A 20,288-nucleotide genomic window follows, 5' to 3' on the forward strand; every position below is an offset into this window, starting at 1 on the left:
AATGCAAGCTGGTGCAGCCACTCTGGAAAACAGTATGGAGGTTCCTCAAAAAGTTGAAAACAGAGCTACCCTACGATCCAGCAATTGCACTACTGGGTATTTACCACGAAGATACAAATGTAGTGATCCGAAGGGGCACATGCACCCCAATGTTTATAGCAGCAATGTCCACAAGAGCCAAACTATGGAATGGATAAAGAAGATGTGGTACACACACACACACACACACACACACACACACACACAGGAATATTATGCACCCTTCAAAAAAAATGAAAATCTTGCCATTTGCAATGACATGGATGGAACTAGAGGGTATTATGCTAAGCAAAATAAGTCAATCAGAGAAAGACAGTTATCATATGATCTCACTGATATGAGGAATTTGAGAAACAAGACAGAGAATCATAGGGGAAGGGAGGGAAAAATGAAACATGATGAAACCAGAGAGGGAGACAAACCATAAGAGACTCTTAATCTCAGGAAACAAACCGAGGGTTGCTGGAGTGGAGTGGAGGGGGGTGGGAGGGATAGGGTGGCTGGATGATAGACACTGGGGAGGGTAAGTGCTATGGTGAGCGCTGTGAATTGTGTAAGACTGATGAATCACAGACCTGTACCCCTGAAACAAATAATATATTATATGTTAATAAAAAATAATAAACACTGCACAGATATTTAAGAATCTTTCCTCAAGATAACTTAATTTTTTCCTAAATCCATGAGCTCCAGATCTGAGAATAGGCTCAGGTCTGGAAACTGGCAAGGGATCATGACTTTAATATAGCTGACATAAATAAGCCTTCTGTTCTTGTACTCTTGATAATTTTTTATTATAGATCTTAACCAATACTCTTGCTGGCTGCCCATCTATCTTGCCCCTAGGATCACCATGTTCTATAAGCCATTACCATGGACTGATCCCTATGGGCCAGGGATCCCTGGTTGCCTCTGACAGTGCTGCCCACTACAGTAATTGCATTGATCTTGATTCTGATAATTAAGTGCCACCACCTGGCCTTTGCTAGTCTAGGATCTCATTATCTTCAGGGAACCCAGATCTGTACTGTTACGTTACCTATACTTTCAGCCCTGCCTAAAGAGTACCACCACCTGAGCTTCTCTACAGTGCTGGTCCTCCTTCATGAGCAGATTCCTAAGGTTCAAGTGAATGGAAGTTTTCTTTGAGACCTTTAGGGCAACATAGTCAACACCTTCTCCGGTGTTACAGAATAAATCCATTCTGACATGACTAGTTTTCTGAGCCTTTCCTCAGTATTTATCCATGCATTTCCAGCTTTTCCAGCTATCCGTTTTTTCCAGCTTCAAGGAGCTATATTAGTAGTCTATTAGGAATAGCTGTAGGGTAATTGCTAAGACATTCAACCCTAAATCATAGGTATCCTCATCCACTACCCAGCATGCTCTTTTGATCCCTGCCAGTACACATTAATCAGGTCCTGCGATGTTTATGATGAATAATCTATTTCCTCCCAATGGTTTCCTGGTCAGGCCACGTTGAGACTGAATCTAGTTCATGGTTTAGAAGTCAGGAGGGAAGCCAGGGCAGATTTTGAGGAGGGCCAGAATCATCTTGCAAGGCACACATCTCACATGAGGACTTTAAGTGGTCTCCAAGCAAGGAGAGGAGGCTGTTGGACACCAAGGGGAAGGAGACAGTCCTGCTGGCTTTGAAGGCTCAGGGTAGACCTGAGAGTCTGGCTCTCAAGGATGTCCAGCCACAAGTTCTCATCCCCTATCTCAGGATCTCGCTCATTCTTTAATCAGGGCTTTGACATTAACCAAGACGACTTTTGAGGGCTGTTAGTTCAATGATCTTTGTCAATCTGCTCATCTGAACACCAGGTCCTGGGACTGAACTTTACCATAGTCTGCGCTGTGACTTCAGGAGACGAGGAGGTCTTTAAATGCTGCTACCATGGAGGTCTTTTGGCTTTCATATGTTGACCTAAAAGTTAACTCATCTGCCACTGTTGTTTTCCTCCCTTCATGAATAAATAGCACAGAGCAGCCACTAATCAGCTTTAGAGCCCTTATAACTGCCCCATCTTTCCCTGAGATCTCGCTAGCCCTATCCCAATCCTCTAGCAATCAGATACTCATTGGCTCAACAGCTTAACAGCTCAAGTGGCCTTTCTTATGTGCCTCTGAACTGCATTTACTCCCCTCTCAAAAATAAACTGCCAGACCCTTCTCTTCTCCAACACCCCCCCAACCCCAGACAACCTAATTTGATAAGGTGACTGCATGACAGAAAGCAGATGAGATTGCAAAACACTGAGAGGGAAAAAAGGCTCTTATGGAACAAGGTAGAGCTGAGAATGCATCTTCTCGCCAGCTCCAGCTAGAATTGAGCGAGAAGAGAGACAGAGACACAGAGAAACAAAGAAATTGCCCTGAATGAGCTCCCAAACTTCCCAGTCAGATAAATCCTCCGCCTCCTCCTCCGAGGAGAGAGAGACAGGCAAGGAGAGGCTTCCTCTGGTAAAGAACCTCAAGAAGATGCATGAGGAGGTATGAAGAAGTCAGGAAGTATTCCCTGCTACTAGAAGGATAAACCGGTTTTTCTTTACAGGATTATCTTTGAATCGTAATTTGTTTAAAAAAAATCAATTCCTAATAAACAAACCATAGTATAACAGCTCACTAGATAATACTATCTTTGAATGGCTAATGCTGGCCACTCTTCCATAATAATCAGCTAGAATCACCATTGAGTACAGTGTGCCCTGGGAATGAATCGATCCCACCTGCAACACACGTGAACACTCTCAAGACACTAGGATATGACTTAGGAAGGTCTGTTTGCTATCTTGCAGTAGCACTGGGAGAAACTGGCTTCTTTAAGAAAGAGTTTTAAACCCAATAGGAAATAAAGGCCAAGCTATCGAGTCGCAATAATATTCCTAGCATACATCATGCACGATGGAATTTTTTCTACGTGCTGAGTTCATTCTCCCTTTCTGTAGAATTTGGTTTGGCCAGACAGTTGATTCTCTAAGGCACATCTGGCTATGTCATTAAAAGTTATTCCTGAATGTTTTGGCTATTGCCAAAGCGGTCTGCTGGTTTACAAAAAAAGAAAAGAAAAAAAAAAAAAACCCAGAGTGCCATCTTGGGAAATATTACTCTTGCAGACTGTTGTTTACCATCCAACTCAGTTATCCAGACAAAACTATTTTTTCTGCATCTCTTAAAATCCTTTAAGAGAAAATGCAGTGAAGGGTTTATGTTTTTATTCATATTTAAGGTTAGTCACTGTAAAGTGTGTGACCTGTCTTGGGAGTATTGTCCTATTTGTTTTCTTCCTTATTAACAATACACTGATCAGAGGTGTCAAAATGCTCTTAAGTGCAGAGGTTCTTCCAACAGATTTCCATCTTTGGAAAAATAGAAAACATCCACCAAGGGCCTCTCCCTTCAAATTCCTAGTAGAAAAGGGGACGTAAGTGGAAACCCTAGATGTTCCTTTCATTTGCTGATGTTGGACTTTTTGGGTGTTCAAGTTGGCAAGAAAGTATTTCCAGTATGTGACTCATCCCCAGGTAACAGATAGAAACAGTGGAAACACTGTCCTTTTATTCTTACTCTAAATATGTAACCCTCCTATTGGTGACAATTTTATTTTCAAAATTATTTAATAACCACATACTGATCTTTCACAAACTTAAAAGCTACTATTTTAACACTGCTGATATGCCAGACACTCTTCCAAACACCTACCTGATATTACTCATTTCATTATCCCAACAACTCCATGAAGTGGGTTATATTTTTGTCTTCATTTTATAGATGTGGAACCAAGGCACAGAAAGGTTATGTAACTTGCCCTAGCAAGCTGTAGAACTGGAATGGAGATTAGGCAGTCTTTATCAAAGCCTGTGCTCTTATTCATGAAATTCTATCGCCTCTGTGTTCACCTTCTTTATTTACATCTGAGAGGAAGCTGAACAACTTGATGGAAGAGGGAAGGAAGAGAAGATCCTTTCTAAGCCCCCATTTCCTTTCTCTTCTTTAGCACTCGCTTGGAGGTCTGATTTGACATGAGAAGCCTCGCAGTGTTTTCTCTTTTTTCTTTTTAAAGTAGGCTCCATGCCCAGCATGGAGCGTGGGGCTCCAACTCACAATGGTGAGATCAAGACCTGAGCTGAGATCAAGAGTCAGATGCTCAACCAACTGAGCCACCCAGGTGTCCCAGTCTCCTCTTATTTTCTAACGTCAGACAAATAATGTTTTAGTGGATTCACTTGCAACTTAGAGAACTATCTCTGACAGTCTATCTAGGTAAACAAACCCACCAAAACAAAATAAAAAAAACTTTGGTTTTAGTTCAACCAATTGCAGTTACAATTACCTCATTTTCTTCATTCTAAAATGCAGGGCATGTTCACAAACCACATAAGTGCACAAAGAGAAAACCAAATAAAACCAAGAGAAAGGAAATTCCCAACAAATGAGCCATCCTGTCTCGTGTCTATTCCTATCCATTGTTACCATTCTTGTTCAAGCCACAAGCACTGCTCACCTGAACCAATTCAATAAACTCCTAACTGGTCTCCTGGCTTTTACTCTTGCTTTCCCTTCAATAATATCAATCCCAACCTTAACAGCTTCCCACTGCAGTCTGAACACCTCCGATCTTTTCAAGATCCTTCAATTCAGGTTTCCGGCTACTTCTGCAGTTAACAACTACTCTCTTATTAACAGCTCCTTCTATTAACAACTTGTCAGCCTCACTGAGCTTCTTGCAGTTTTTTTTTTCTTACAGTTTTTAAAATATATTGTTTCTGTATTCCTGAGGCTCTTTGTACTTGCTACTTCCCCTTCTATTAACTGCAGGTAAGACTGACTCTTAAAATCATTTAAGTTTTAAATGTCACTTCCTTAAAGAGGCTTTTCCTCACTTCCACTTTCAATGAAATTTTTTTGTTCTATTCTCTTTATCACTGTTCTTATTCTTTGAAATTACCAGTTTGTTATCAAGAGCTTATTTAGGTCACTGTCTAAATCTGTCTTTTTACTAATCAACTAAGTACCTAGTGCACATATCACATTATCTGTCACAGAGCATCCACCACCAGGTGGCACCAAAGCACAGCAGGGATTAAGGTGGATTTGGATCACAAAACAGACCTTTGGACTCCAGGTACATCATGGTTAAATTTCCTTAACCTGGTAACATTACCAACCAGCGTTTTAATTTTTGGACTATGCCCCTCCCCATATACATTACACTGAGGTTTAATTGTATTGTGTTCTGTTCTCATTCCATACTCTGGAAGAAGGTTGATAAATGAGAGAAAACACTTTTCATGAACTAGATAAATTCTGGTTCTAAAGACCACAACTCAAAAGTTTTAGTGATGTAGCACCTATATCAAAATAAATGACTATTCTAATAGTTAAAGTTATACTTAAACCTATTTTGGATGTAATGACTAAATCCCCGATCCCTTGAGTTGTTCAGTGAGAGATCAGATGCTCAGTTGCCCTGATGTGGTGTAAGAGATTGAAACTGCCAGGAGGAGGATGGGTTCAATGACACCAGAGATTTCCAATCTTGAGAATCTGTGCATCTAAAATCCAATATAAATGTTTAAAAATATTTAAAAAAATATTAAAAAAATATATATATAAAAGTTCTTTAAAAACAGTTTAGGAATAATTGGTATTATTCTTCAGGGGAATGACAATTCTCCTTTAGGGCCATAACATAGTCAAAAGTGCTTAGATATTAGAATCAGAATGATCTGAATTAAAACCCAAATTGTGCCCGTTTCTAGCTATGTGCCCTCAGACAAGATATTTTACCTGTTTCCTTATCTCTAAATGGACCCAATTACTGAGCTATCATTATGTCTCTCTTAGGCTAAAACCATTAATTACATTTTGTTTTAAAAAGATAGTCCATTCCACTATTAAGGTATACAATAAATAAAAAAACCAACAAATGATCGATTACTACCACCAATGTAAACAACAAAAGCCCAGAATTTCTCTTTTGCTTATTCCAAAAACAAAGATGGTTTCTGGTTATTAGAGAAACAAAGATGGTCATTTTTTAAATGGCAAATAATGTAGGAAGATTGAAGCTAGAGATTTTTTTTTTTTTACTTATTAAATCTATTTTAAAAGTAGAAATAGTTTGGAAACTATTTTCCCCTGTTCCAGTAGCAGCTGGGCACAAATGCTCTTTTCTTTTGGTTTTCCATCCTCTGGATAATCAAGAAACAGGAGGATTTAGTGCAAGAGAACATAGAAAAAAATTTCTGTATCAACAGGAGTGCTACAGAGGCAAAAAGACCTTTACTTTTATTAGCTTCAGCAGCTTAGTGGAATTAAAAAGATCACCTGTGGCTCATGCAGTGAGAGGTAATATCCAGCAGCTGAAAGACAGGTTGCAGGGGCTTTGACAATAAACCAGCCTAAAGCCAGAAGCTACCGAGGCTTAAGCCCTGAAAATGACAGTGACACTAAGCTAAGATTCAGGGAGGTTTATTCCAATATTCTGACCAAGATCCGTATATAAACTTGAGAATAATATGAAATATATTTAATTCTTTTACTAAAATTTATCTCCACATGTGACAGGGCACTGGACTTAGAGGTCAGATGACTAGATTATCATTGCAACCTTATTTCTCACTTGTGGTCCTAGAGTCACTGGCTCTACAAATCCGTACGATCTGGGTCCCAATCTCCTTATCTGTGAAACTGGAAGGTTGAAGCAAGTGATCACTCAACTCTCAAATTCCACTCACTTAAATTCTCTGATTTAAATTCTTAAATTTTCTGATTCCATACAAGTTTATTCATTTCTTCAGTAAGTCAATCAGTCATTAGTTGAAAAATTCATCCATCATCAATGCGTTGGCACTTAGATACAATTTATTCAACCGCAAATTTGTAATGAGTTCTGACTATATGTCAGGTCCTATTCTTCGCTCTAAAGACAGAGTACTGTAAAAAAAGAAGACAGAAGTTTGTACCTGCTACTCTAAACTCCATAGCCTTTTACCCGTATTTTCATTATTTGTTTAAAAAGTAAGTATTATATTGTTGTCAAAATAAAACTTTTTAAAAATAGGATTATCTTTTTGGGGGGTGGGGGGGCTGGTATCATCCACAAATAACTTTTCTGTTGTCCCACTGCTTAAGTATTTCAATGTTGGTCTCCAAATAACTTGGTTCATAATATGCCTATCATATCTATATCTATATCTATCTATCTCCAGGACAATTTCATAGTTACTCAAAATCCAATTACTTTTAAATGGGTTTAACTCTCTCCCATATATTTTGCATTATAATGTCTAGGGTTTTTTTTTTTAATTCTGTGTTGTTTATTACGTTCTGTTCCTGCAACGTAATTAATGCCTGTTATTCACATCTGATACTATTTCACTGTTTTCCTTTCCATTATTCTAATATTCTTTGTTTTCATGGTTGTAGAGTTACATTTTCATCTCATACAAATGCATGATGATACTTCTAAGATCTCTAAGAAGATCTCTAATTTTTTCTCCAGCTGATTTTAGTATTACGCATATTTTTGCAATTTTGGCACTTTTTAAATTTTTTCAAATTTTTAGAATGATAAAACTTATAAATACTTACATTTCCTGATAAATAGCTACTATCTAGTATCTGTCAATGTCAGCAATTATAGATTAAGAGGTTGGTTTTTTCTCTATCATTTGATGTTTGTGCACTTGTCATTAGGATCATACAAAAACCTCACCTAGCTGAAGCTGGAGGGAAAGAACCTAACTTTCTATGTGTATCATTGATTAATCCATCAATAAAACAGCAGAAAAGTAGGTAAATAGATAGATGATAGATAATAGTAACATGAATGCTATGAGCTATTACTTGGATTACTAGAATCTCCATGAAATCTTTCTTGACAAAATGTTCCAAAACCGTATCCTTAATGTCACGATAAGTACACCTTTCTTTAGTGAATTCACTGCAACTGTCTCACTGGTTGATCTAAATGACTGCTCAGCTCCTTTGGTTTCTCTAATAACCTTTCCTTTGGAACAAGGGTGAACTGAACTTGACTAGTCATTTCTCTTGATGGTCCACCAGGATTATATAATTTACATTGAAAAGATCAACAAATGAACACTCTCAGGATTAAAGTAGGATTAATTTTCAATAACAAGTTAACCCAAATTTAAAATGGCCCAGTTTAATAGACATTTATTTCTTGCTATCTTACTGGTCCTGGCTGGGCCAGTGAAAGGGTATGGTTGTTCATGGACCCAAGCAGGCTGAGATTGTCATTTCTACATCAGGTTCTCATGGTCACCCTTATAATGACTTTGTTTTATGGCAGATGAACGAATAGCAGTGAGATGAACAGAGTGAAACTTGAATAGTGAGTTAGGCAGTGTTAGAACCAACTTACTGTAATGGTTTCCAACGCTAATGGTTAGAAAGTTTGTAATCTGTTGTGAGATTCCATTTTTAACCTTAGAAAAGCATTTAGAGGGTTGTCTAATTGGCATACTATTTTCTAAGTTTTTACATCAAAGAATCTTGCATTCTTTCCCATTTACTTTTCTAAATGATATTTCTAGCACCAAGGCACGATTTTAAATGATCTGCTCTCTAAAACAGGCTCCATTTCTTTTTAATAATCTAAAATTGTTGCAAATAACAACAAAATAGATGTACTAAAAAAACATGCCATCATCCTAGCATGAGTATCTCTCCAAGCTATAAAAGAAGTATAATTGATGCAATTTGCTTCTGAAAATTGAGTTAGGGACTGGTTGGCATCCAACTATACAACTTATGGACATTTATTCTTCAGAGAGAATTTAAATTATGTAGCAGATTAAGCAAGGTCCATATAGCTCACATAGCAGTCAGTTTGGTCTTAGGCTTGGTACAAGTGTTCTTCCCTTTTAATTGTTTCTTTATCATATTTAATTCCATATTTGAGCCCATGGCTTCTAACCCCTGTATTCTTGGATAAGGATCAAATTATACTTCAGCCCAGATCTCTTCTTCTGAATGCCAGACCTGAATTTCCATTAACCTACTTAGCACATCCCCTTAGATATCTCAAAATCACTTTGGATTCATCATGCCTAAATTGAAGTCATGATCTTTCCCCCAAATCTGGCCCCAGTAAATGGAACCATTATCCATCAAAATACATAGGCAGAGACTTAGAAAATATGTATTATGTCCCCAACTCTATCACCCATATATATCTCTTAGCAAATCCATTGATTTAACTAAACATTTTTTTCTCTATGTCCTTCTCTCATACTCCAATGCCACTAGGCTTGTCCAGCTGAATATACGGTTATTGCATTCTGCCTCAAGACCAAAATCCTTAGACATGGACTCAGACATCTCAGTCTTAGCTCATTCTTTTTGCTTCCATGTTTCTGCCTCACTGACCTTCTTCCAGTTCCTGCAATATTCAAGCTCCCTTGATTTTCAGGGGCCTGTGTACACTCTTCCCTGTCAGAAGACTCTCTCTTTGACCGGTTAACACCCCTTTGTCATTCGGCTCTCACGTCACATGTCTCTTCCTTGAGAATTACCTGGCCACATCCCATGCCCCATCTCACAGCAGCCTACAATTCCCTTCCTAGAATTTACATAGCAGAGTTTGTAGCTATGAGGAATAGTATTATCTTGGCTTATTTACCAGCGTACACCTACACTGTAGCACTACCTACTCTGTGTTTCTGGCCCACAGTAAGTAGTGAATAAGCATCTGTTTTTAACAATGAATGCATAAACAGCCTAGCAAATGCGCTGCACCTTTGGGCTTGGGTGTACTCTTCTTGGTCTTCTAGCACAGCTCCTGGGAAGCCTCAGTCAAAGGGAGAGGAAGACTGCCAATGTGACCCCAGGTACTACTAACTCACAAATAAGCAAAATGTTTAAAATGCAATTTTGTAAACATGTCTCTCTTGATCCTCAGTCAGTTCAAACAATTATATTTTTTTCAAATTTTAGAAGTAACACTGGCGGGGCACCTGGGTGGCTCAGTTGGTTAAGCGACTGCCTTTGGCTCAGGTCATGATCCTGGAGTCCCGGGATCGAGTCCTGCATCGGGCTCCCTGCTCAGCGGGGAGTCTGCTTCTCCCTCTGACCCTCCCCCCTCCCATGTGCTCTCTCTCTCATTCTCTCTCTCAAATAAATAAATAAAATCTTTAAAAAAAAAAAAAAAAAAGAAGTAACACTGGCAATCTGGAAGCTTGAGACTAGCCAAAGATTGCGAAGTTAGAAATTGTGGAATTGGCTCTAGAAATCAGACCTTTGACTCTTTCTACAAGGTTATTTCTCAGCTGTTTTCTGTGCTGTTTTCTTTTTTTTTTTTAAAGATTTTATTTATTTATTTGACAGAGAGATGACAGAGGAGCACAAGCAGAGGGAGTGGCAGAGGGAGAGGGAGGGAGAAGCAGGCTCTGCACTGAGCAGGAAACCTGATGCGGGACTCGATCCCAGGACCCTGAGATCATGACCTGAGCCGAAGGCAGACACTTAACCATCTGAGCCACCCAGGCGCCCTCTGTGCTGTTTTCTAAGTGAGCTAACAACCCAGAGACCAGTGGTTGACTCCTTATTCTCACTTATGTTTCAGGTAGGTAGCATAGGCTATCTCAACTAGCATATCCCTACCTCCCATCTGCCCTCTCCTCTACTTCCTGCTTCCCTCCTCTATGTGGCATCGCCACTCAGCAAACTATCCCTACTATTAATATCAGCTCATGCTTATCAATACTTTAAACACTTCTTTCCTGTTTTCAGTAGTTCAGCTAATTCTCATCCCAACCCTCAACAAATTCAGCTGCATATACTCAAGAGACATGAAATCAATTACTTGAAACCATCGTATTTTAGGAGTTACTTCAAGTGCAGTTTCACCTGAGATGAATGACCAGTCAGCGCCGGTGGGAGCTGTAGGAGACTTTAATATACTTACTCAGGGTGCCATCAGTTTTGAAGAAATTCAGACATAATAGTAATAGCAATTATAATTTATTAAAACCTCTTATGCATAGCTGTATTAGGTACATTAATTGTATCCTTTTTAGTGATCTTACTACTTAAATGTTACGTTTTAAAGATGAGGAATTTGAGATATAGAATAGTTAAATGACCAAGATGACCAAATTAGAAAGTCGTTAGACTAGGCGCGCCTGGGTGGCTCAGTTGTTAGGAATCTGCCTTCGGCGCAGGTCATGATCCCAGGGTCCTGGGATCGAGTCCCGCGTCGGGCTCCCTGCTCAGTGGGGAGTCTGCTTCTCTCTCTCCCACTCCCCCTGCTTGTGTTCCCTCTCTCGCTGTGTCTCTCTCTCTGTCAAATAAATAAATAAAATCTTTCAAAAAAAAAAAAAAAGTTGTTAGACCCAAGATTCGAAGTCTGCTTTTTTCCACACCCCAGTACTTGAAGAAGTATCTAGTGCCAGTGATTAGACAATGCCAGACGAATGCCAGCTATCAGAATTCATTTAAAATATAACAACTGGAACAATAGACAGTAATAGAAAGTGAAGAAAAATGACAAAAATACCGGTATGAGAGAAAAGACCCCAAATGAAGAGGGATTTAAAAAGTAATAGTTTTTACTGTTATTTTTCTTATTTCAGTAATAATACTGGTTTGTCGTGGATAATTTATAAATTACAGATAATTTAAAACACATAAAAATACACAATTCCACAACCCAGAGATAGCAGTACACTGTTCAAAGCTTAGTATACCTTTCCAATTTTCATACACGTACTTCCTGTGCTTTTTGTTTATAAAAACATGATTAAAATACAGGCACTGATGTCACATACGGTTGTATGGAACATTCACTGCACAACAGTACCCTACCAAGGGAGCAAGCGGGAGCTACAATCCAGTTTGCAGCTCCCTTGCCAATAGGAGCCCATCATGGGACTACATTCACCCATAGGAAAAGTTGCAGTTTTTAATTAGCCCAAAGACATAGTCTGCTCTCCATACTGAATATGCACAAAGCTGTATTGCCCAGAGGACACATTGTTTTCTTTTAACACAAAAGATGCTTCTGGACTAGCAGTGACTCTGACTGTGTCTGCTTTCTTTATTTACCAGAGAAAGAATTTTGTATGCCAGCATCCCCTGGTATAACACGCCCTGATAAAAATGAATCTTATGGGGCGCCTGGATGGCTCAGTCGGTTAAGCGTCTGCCTTCGGCTCAGGTCATGATCCCAGGGTCCTGGGATCGAGCCCCGCATCGGGCTCCCTGCTCAGTGGAGAGTCTGCTTTCCCTCTCCCCCTGCTCACGCACTTGTGCGTGCTCTTTCTCTCTCTCTCAAATAAATAAATAAAATCTTAAAAAAAAATGAATCTTATTATGGTAGTACATTGTTACAGAAGCTTACCTGATTCAATTATTTCCTGTTTTTATATATTTTTATTAACTTATTTTTTATATTTTTGGTAGCACTCATACAGGGTTTCAAAAAAAGCTTCTCATATTGAGTGAAAAACAACACAGATGTAAGAAAAATTCAGTATCAGTTTCTATTACACCCTCTTCTTATTTATTTTCTAGCATTTTAATATTAATTATTCCTGTCTCCTTAGAGGAAAATTTGACTCCACACTGGACCTACAGGATATTTGGTGTTCAAACATGGTGCTCGTTCTTGAAGGAAAGCCTCAGAGAATACCAGATTCCTGTCTACTAGCCCCTATGAACTGCTGGTCCTCTGGATTTCATCTACTATGTGCTGGTGTTTGCTACTTGGAACTTGAGCTGGTGTAGAAGATTCTGGGGAGATCTTGGCATCTTTAGTATTTTTCAGTTGCTCTGTGATTTTGACCAATCTTGAAATGTCTCAACATTTTTTATTCTTCCTGGGGTAAACATGAAATTAGGAGCTATAGATGCCTTTCGAGTGCTCTTTTCCCTGCTAGACTTTCTGTCAGCATTTTTGATTTTGAGCAATCCATTTAATCTCTTCTCCACATTGCTGCCCTTGGTGATGGCGATAGTAGAGATGAAGTTTTTCCTTGGGGGACAGGCCTGGCACACGATGCCTCTAGATTATAAGAGCCTCCAAGCAGCATGGAACCAAGGTCATGTAATCAGTGACCCATCTGTCATTGGGACTTAGCCTTCCAGAGCCTCAATTTGAGTCCAGCAAACCAATTATCTTTGTCCTTCTATCGTGTGCTGCCTTCTATGTGTCCAAAGACATTAAACCTAACCTCTTTGCCTGTTTCTTCTGTACTAACCCGACACACAAGACGGAATTCAGAACAAGCTGCTTCCCAAAGTGCTTTCTGCAGAGAGATGGAAAAGGAGCTCAACAAATGGGTTTCCAGTTCATATGTAGCCACTGCAGGCGGGTCAGATTCTCTCTTCAACCTAAATCATGAAGGCTACATACCGCAGGGCACAGAAATGCCAGCCATGGAAATATGGTCTTTCTTGCCCATTTCTGCCTGCCACAAAGAGAATACTTCTGGCACACACCACCTTAGTCCTAGTCCCAGAAAGCTTGATCTCACTTCTTTTTACTGAAATTGTGATAAAATCCAGGTTTTACTCACAGCAGAATAACCTGCAGGGCTGGTTCCTTTAACTTTGGGGAAGGTATCTATACCAACTTTTTACACAATGAGCTTAGCATGAATGCCTAAATCACACTCATCATTATACAGCTAATTTTTAGTATAAACTTTTCATTCTTTTTTGCAGAATTTAGTTAAAATGCTAAGTTAGTGCTTCAATAATTCTCTTTGTTGAGTTCTGGGAGTTCCTCTTGTTTAATCTGTCAGGTTGACCTGGATCTCTTATGTTTTTACCACCTCTTCTTGTCCCAAGATATTCTGCTCAAGAATGACTATTATTTGTGTTACTATTTTCAGATAATTCTCCATTTCTACAGCTGCAATTTATTCAAGATTATGCAATGTATACAAAATATTTATTCATTGTGTTTTTGCAGACATTGGTTTTCTTCATAAATATTGCCTATTCCCAGTGGGAAGAAATGCCTTTCTCTTTCATTTATTGTCCATTCACTTGCCTATAATTTTTGCCTTTCCAAATGTATCTACATTTTATACCTACCAAAAGGTTTCTTATGAGAAATGGACGCTTACACACACACACACACACACACAATTTAAGAATATTAACAATTTAACAATTTTATGCTTTCTTATAGTTTACATTATTTCAGGTTATGACAAAGATTTTGTGTTGAAGAGGGTAGATACTATGCAAAATTTCATAATGATGTGTAACCTGAAGTTCATAGTTGAGTTATCCCCTCCAGAGAAGATTAATTACTCAACAAATAACAAAGATGGCTTAGAATCTAGTTTTAATAGACAGGCTAAACTAAGGAGCCCAGCGTCTTCTGTCTTGAAGCTGTGTCAATTTAGGGAGATTTTAATCTTAATCACAGTACCACTTATTAGCACATGATACTGGGTATGTTAATCATTATCAGTTTTCTTATCTATAAAATGGGGATGATAATATTATCTACCTCCACTAGCTTGTTGGAAGGACTGAATGAGGTTATTCATTTAGAGCCCTTAAGACATGGACTTACACACAATGAGAGTTCAATAAATACTATAAAGTATAGTTGAATTAGAACATAAAATCTGGGTTCTTTCATCTGTTCACTTTGATGCTTTTGACTCTTTCTGATGTTGATTTCCAATTTTTTTTAAAGCCTACATTTCTTAAAAATTCCCTTGAAAAAGTGCCTGCTTTTTAAATATGAGTTGAGAAGACATGGAAAAAGCACTGATCCCAGAAAGCCATGATGTTTGGAACCAGTCGCTATCTCCACTGATGTGGAGTGTTATAGAGTTAGTGGTTCAGTGGTTATCTTCAGAAAGTTGTGAAAATTTTGAAGGTAGCTCCCATAATGATCCATGGCCACTGGGTCCTTACAATTTTTTCTCTTCTTGTATTGCAGAAGCCCTTCAGAAAGATCAAAGGATGAGAGGTGTGTTGTAGCCCTAGAGATCCAGGGTATGGTCAGGCTTGATGTGAACGTGGAGAATTGGTCTAACGCTTATGGATTATGCTGAAGAGGACCTGCCAGTTCATGGACAGTTCTGGAATCCCACTGCACATTTTATCATCAGTTTTTAGCTCTCTGCTCAATGAGAGCAAATGAAACAGGAACATGCTGATGTGCATTAAAAGTCAGGAGATAAGAACTTGCATTTGCCACAAGGAAAGTGATAAAAATCAGTAATAGAGGAAACACATTTCATTTTTCAAATCTGTTAGCGGTGAGGGAAGATGAAAATATCTTTAAAATTACTTTGCATGCCCTTTTAAATGTAATCATCACAAGGCAGTATACCTAATAGGGGACCACATGTTGAGATAGAATACATAAGAGCAAAATGTAGCCTCTTACTAATGAAATAAATAAATTTTGTCTTAAAAGTTCTTTGAATGTTCAAGTCATGGATACTGGTCTTGCATATTTCTCCCCAGTATTGACTGTCTGTTTGGTGGACCAAGAGTGGATTACAAACCAAAGGCCACCTCACATAGGACACCTTGGTTTCTTTCTTTTTTTTTAAAGATTTTATTTATTTATTTATTTGAGAGAGAGAATGAGAGCACGAGAGGGAAGAGGGTCAGAGGGAGAAGCAGACCCCCTGCTGAGCAGGGAGCCCGATGCGGGACTCGATCCCAGGACTCCAGGATCATGACCTGAGCCGAAGGCAGTCGCTCAACCAACTGAGCCACCCAGGCGCCCAGGACACCTTGGTTTCTAAGAAGGCATAGGTTCTACCTTCTGAAATGATTCTCAGGGGAAAGGGAAAAGTTTCCTGCCCCTGAAACAAGACAGGTTATGTAATGCAGATGACTGTAGAAGAAAATAAGATGCAAGTGAGGAAGAGAAAATGCATTTCAACCTTGCCAGAGTTATTAATATTTGCAAGTAGAGAGCTACAGTTTACATTATTTTCTTTAGCATATACACAGCCACCTGGGATGAGGAGTAACAGCAAGTGTATGCCCAGGGATTAAGTGAAAAGCATCACCTTTAATGAAACCTTTTAAGTCTGCTTTAAAGCTCAATATTTCAGAGGCAGTACTATAGTCAAGGAGGAATTCAAACGTTGTTAATATGCATAAATATACATTGAAGACATTCATCAAAATTCCACTGAGAAACATAGCTTCTAAAATCAGTATTGCTGATATGGTCTCTCATAATTTATTCTCCAACATCTATGTGCATGCTTCAGCAAATTCTTCTAAACCAGGAAATAAAGCAGTTTTGTAAAAGTGAAAATGTTGTGCAAAGATATATTTCTCACTTTTAATGACCTCTTTTAAAGCAATTATATGATGTGGTATTTTTCATACTGGCATGCAAAAAAGAGCAAGGCTTATATATAAAAATGATCTTATTATGCCTTGTCACGAATAAATGGTTTTAACATGCACATAGAAGGATTCTTCTAAGTACTTCCCATTATGTTTTGAATGAAAATTTTACCTGTGAAATTTTTGGTCTCAAAGATAGAACACTCAGAAAAAAACTAAGTAGGTCACTACTTCCTATTCTAAAGGCTTTTCTGCCAGTATTTCATTAGAAACATGTGAATGTCTGTGTGTGAGTGTTGTGCATAGATTAGAAGCACTTCTCAAAAACATCCATAATTGTGAAGATGATCTTGTAATTTTCATAAATTTTAGATACAAAATGTTAATATCTTGTCTGATACACTCCAAAATATCACCTTTGTATTTTTATCCAGTGTTGTATTGTTATATTTAACTGTGTTTTAAAAATGAGGCTCTTGAATGCTCTTTAAAAAGAACTATGACCCATTTAAGAATGAAGGCTTCTTGGATCAAAGATTAAACTATAAAACGCTAGGACACCTGAAAACAATAGTGTAGGTGTGCTGGCAATAGTCAGAAAGAAGATGGAGTCAAATACTCTTTGAAAGGTGAAGTGTTCTCTTAAAAATATAAAATTAAGGGCGCCTGGGTGGCTCAGTCGTTAAGCGTCTGCCTTCGGCTCAGGTCATGATCCCAGCGTCCTGGGATTGAGCCCCGCATCAGGCTCCCTGCTCAGCGGGGAGTCTGCTTCTCCCTCTCCCACTCCCCCTGCTTGTGTTCCCTCTCTCACTGTATCTCTCTCTGTCAAATAAATAAATAAAATCTTAAAATATATATATATATATATCCCTTCATGGTGACAAAAAGTTACTATGGATTCAGGAAACATACAGGGAACAATATAGACTCAATCTCTGATAATGTGCATTAAGTAGAAACTTCACTAAAGAGAGAAAGGAGCAAGGTTTATCATGAAATGGGCAAGCTGAGTATCATTGCCTCTGGCCAAGAAGGACAAAGATCACCAGGTGTTTTAGTACTTGGTGAAGTTAGTTGCCTTGGAGCTAACTATGGATCTCTTCAAGAAAAATAAGAAAAAAAATCAGAGGGTTTTGTCCTGTTCAAGCTCAAAAGGACTACAAGCGGTATCTAGTGGTTCTTATTTGCATTTCCTTCATGATTAATGATGTTGAGCATCTTTTCATGAGCTCATTAGTCATGTGTATGTCTTATCTGGAGAACTGCTGATTTAAATCATTTGCCCATTTTTATTGGGTTATTTGCCTTCTTATTGTTAAATTATGATAATTCTTTATATTTTTAGAAAAATAACAAATGTTGACAAGGATATGAAGAAATTAGAACCTTCCTACATTGCTGTTGGGAGGAAAAGCCATGCTGCCTCTATGCAAAGGACTTCGGCGATTCCTCAAAAAGTTAAACATTGAGTTATATGATTGAGCAATTCCTCTTAGGTACATATCCAAGAAGACTGAAAACACATGTTCACACAAGCACTTGTGCACTAAACATGTGTCTATAAAAACTTGTTCATAGCCGCATTATTCACAACAGCCAAAAAAAAAAATGGAAATAACCCAAATGCCCCTTAAAGGATTAATGGATAAACAAAATATGTTATGTTCATACAATGGAGTATTATTCAAAATAAGAAAAAATAAAGTACTTATAGATAAACCTCAAAGCATTAAGTGAAAGAAACCAGACACAAAAGGTCACTTATTATGATTTCATCCATATGAAATTCCAGAATAGGCAAATACATAAAGTGGTTGTGAGCAAATGGGAGGAACTGGGAGTAGCTGCTAACAGGTAGGAGGTATTTTGCAGGATGGTGATGGAAATGTTCTGGAATTAGTTGATACTTGCACAATGTGATAAATACACTAAAAACCACAGAATTGCACACTTAATGGTGTATTTAATATGAATATATAAATATCTCAACAAAAAAGGCACTAGAGTGGAAAAGATGGCAGAGGAGTAGGGGACCCTATTCTAACTGGTCCCCAGAATTGAGCTGGATATCAACCAGACCACTCTGAACACCCACAAAATCAGTCTGAGATGTAAGATAGATCTGGGTCTCTACCAACAGAATATTGCAGGTGGTTGGTTTCCAGGTACAAAGCAGGGAGCCGTGATTCCACCAACAAATATCAGAGGATAAATGGAAGGGGGAGGGAGCCATGGGGATCCTACACCACTGGTGAGAGGTAGCATCCCGCGCTGGAGACAGGGTACAGACTTGCAGACTGGTAGCAGCAGGGAAAGGACTTTAGGGCAGCCCCCTGGACTGAAACCCTGAGTGGCAGGGCTGTGCGTGCAAACTGGCGGTGGCTGGTGGTTTTAGAAGCACAAAGAGCAGAGATGTGCCCCGACCTGGAGGTGAGAACTGGGAGCGCTGCTGAGGGGCACACAACCCAGGATGCTGCACAGACAGAAACGGAGACAGCATGGCCTGGAGAGCTCACTGAAAAACAGACTGCAATCTCTCTGCTCTGAGGCAAAAGGTTGGATACGATCTCTTCTGCTCTGACTCTTGGAAGAGATGCGGAAAGCCACCAGGGAAAGCCGCCAGAGAACCAAAGCCCCCAAAAACTGGTTTTCGCTGAGCCCAACCCCCGCCACAGGGGGCAAGGCAACTCTGCCCAAACAGGGTTGCCTGAGCAACAGTGCAGCAGGCCCCTCCCCCAGAAGACAGGCTGAGAGAACAAGAGGCCAGCAACCCTAAGGTCCCTATAAAACAGGTGCATCTTGCTTGGGTTGTGGTCAATAATTTGGACTCTGTACATTCCCTCAACCACCCCTCAACAGAATGACTAGGAGGAGGACCCCCAACATAGGAAAGACTCAGAGACTGTGACTTCTGCCACAGATTTACAATTGGTTACAGATATAACCAAGATGTCAGAGATGGAATTCAGAGTAGCAATTGTGAAGACAACAGCTAGAATGGAGAAATCGATTAATGGCAACATAGAGTCTCTAAGGGCAGATATGAAGCTGAATTGGCAGAACTTAAAAATGCTATCAATGAGATCCAATCTAATCTAGATAATCTAACAGCTAGGGTAACCGAGGCAGAAGAACAAATTCGTGATCTAGAAGACAAATTAATAGAGAAGAAGGAAAAAAAGCCAGGGAAAAACAACTCAAAATCCATGAAAACAGAATCAGAGAAATAAGTGACACCGTGAAACCTTCCAATGTCAGAATTATTGGGATCCCTGAGGGGGTGGAGAGAGAGAGAGGACTACAAGATATATTTGAGAAAATCATAGCTGAGAACTTACCTAATCTGGGGAATGAAACAAACATTCACATCCTAGAGGCAGAGAGAACCCCCCAAGATCAAGGAAAACAGGCCAACGCCCCGGCATGTAATAGTAAAACTCGCAAATCTTAGAACCAAGGAAACCATCTTAGGGGCAGTTAGGGGGAAGACATTCCTTACGTACAGAGGGAGGAACATCAGAATAATGTCAGATCTATCCACAGAGACCTGGGGAGCCAGAAAGGCCTGGCAAGACATATTCAGGGCACTAAATGAGAGGAACATGCAGCCAAGAATACCTTATCCAGCAAGACTGTCATTTAGAATGGACGGAGAGATGCAGAGCTTCCAAGACCAGCAGAAACTGAAAGAATATGTGACCACTAAGCCAGCTCTGCAAGAAATATTAAGGGGGCTTCTATAAAAGGAGAAAGATTCCAAGAGTGATATAGAACAGAAATTTACAGAGACAATCTATAGAAACAAGGTCTTCACAGGCAACAGGATGACAATAAATTTGTATGTTTCAATAATTACTCTCAATGTGAATGGCCTAAATGCTCCCATAAAATGGCACAGGGTTGCAGATTGGATAAAAAGACAGAACCCATCC

General features: G+C 39.1%; 1 long non-coding RNA gene across 1 annotated transcript in view; it reads left to right on the forward strand.

The window, feature by feature from the left end:
- The window catches only part of LOC145722752 (uncharacterized), a 39,647-nt gene extending 25,525 nt beyond the window's left edge, over positions 1-14,122 (forward strand). Inside the window, exon 3 of the long non-coding RNA XR_014147257.1 lies at positions 12,618-14,122. This is a non-coding gene — a long non-coding RNA (uncharacterized LOC145722752). The remainder of the gene's footprint in view (positions 1-12,617) is intronic.
- Positions 14,123-20,288: the final 6,166 nt, after the last annotated feature.

This window comes from Leptonychotes weddellii, chromosome 7 (genome assembly GCF_054177405.1).
Source record: "Leptonychotes weddellii isolate Sample4059 chromosome 7, ASM5417740v2, whole genome shotgun sequence".
NCBI classification, from domain to species: Eukaryota; Metazoa; Chordata; class Mammalia; order Carnivora; family Phocidae; genus Leptonychotes; species Leptonychotes weddellii.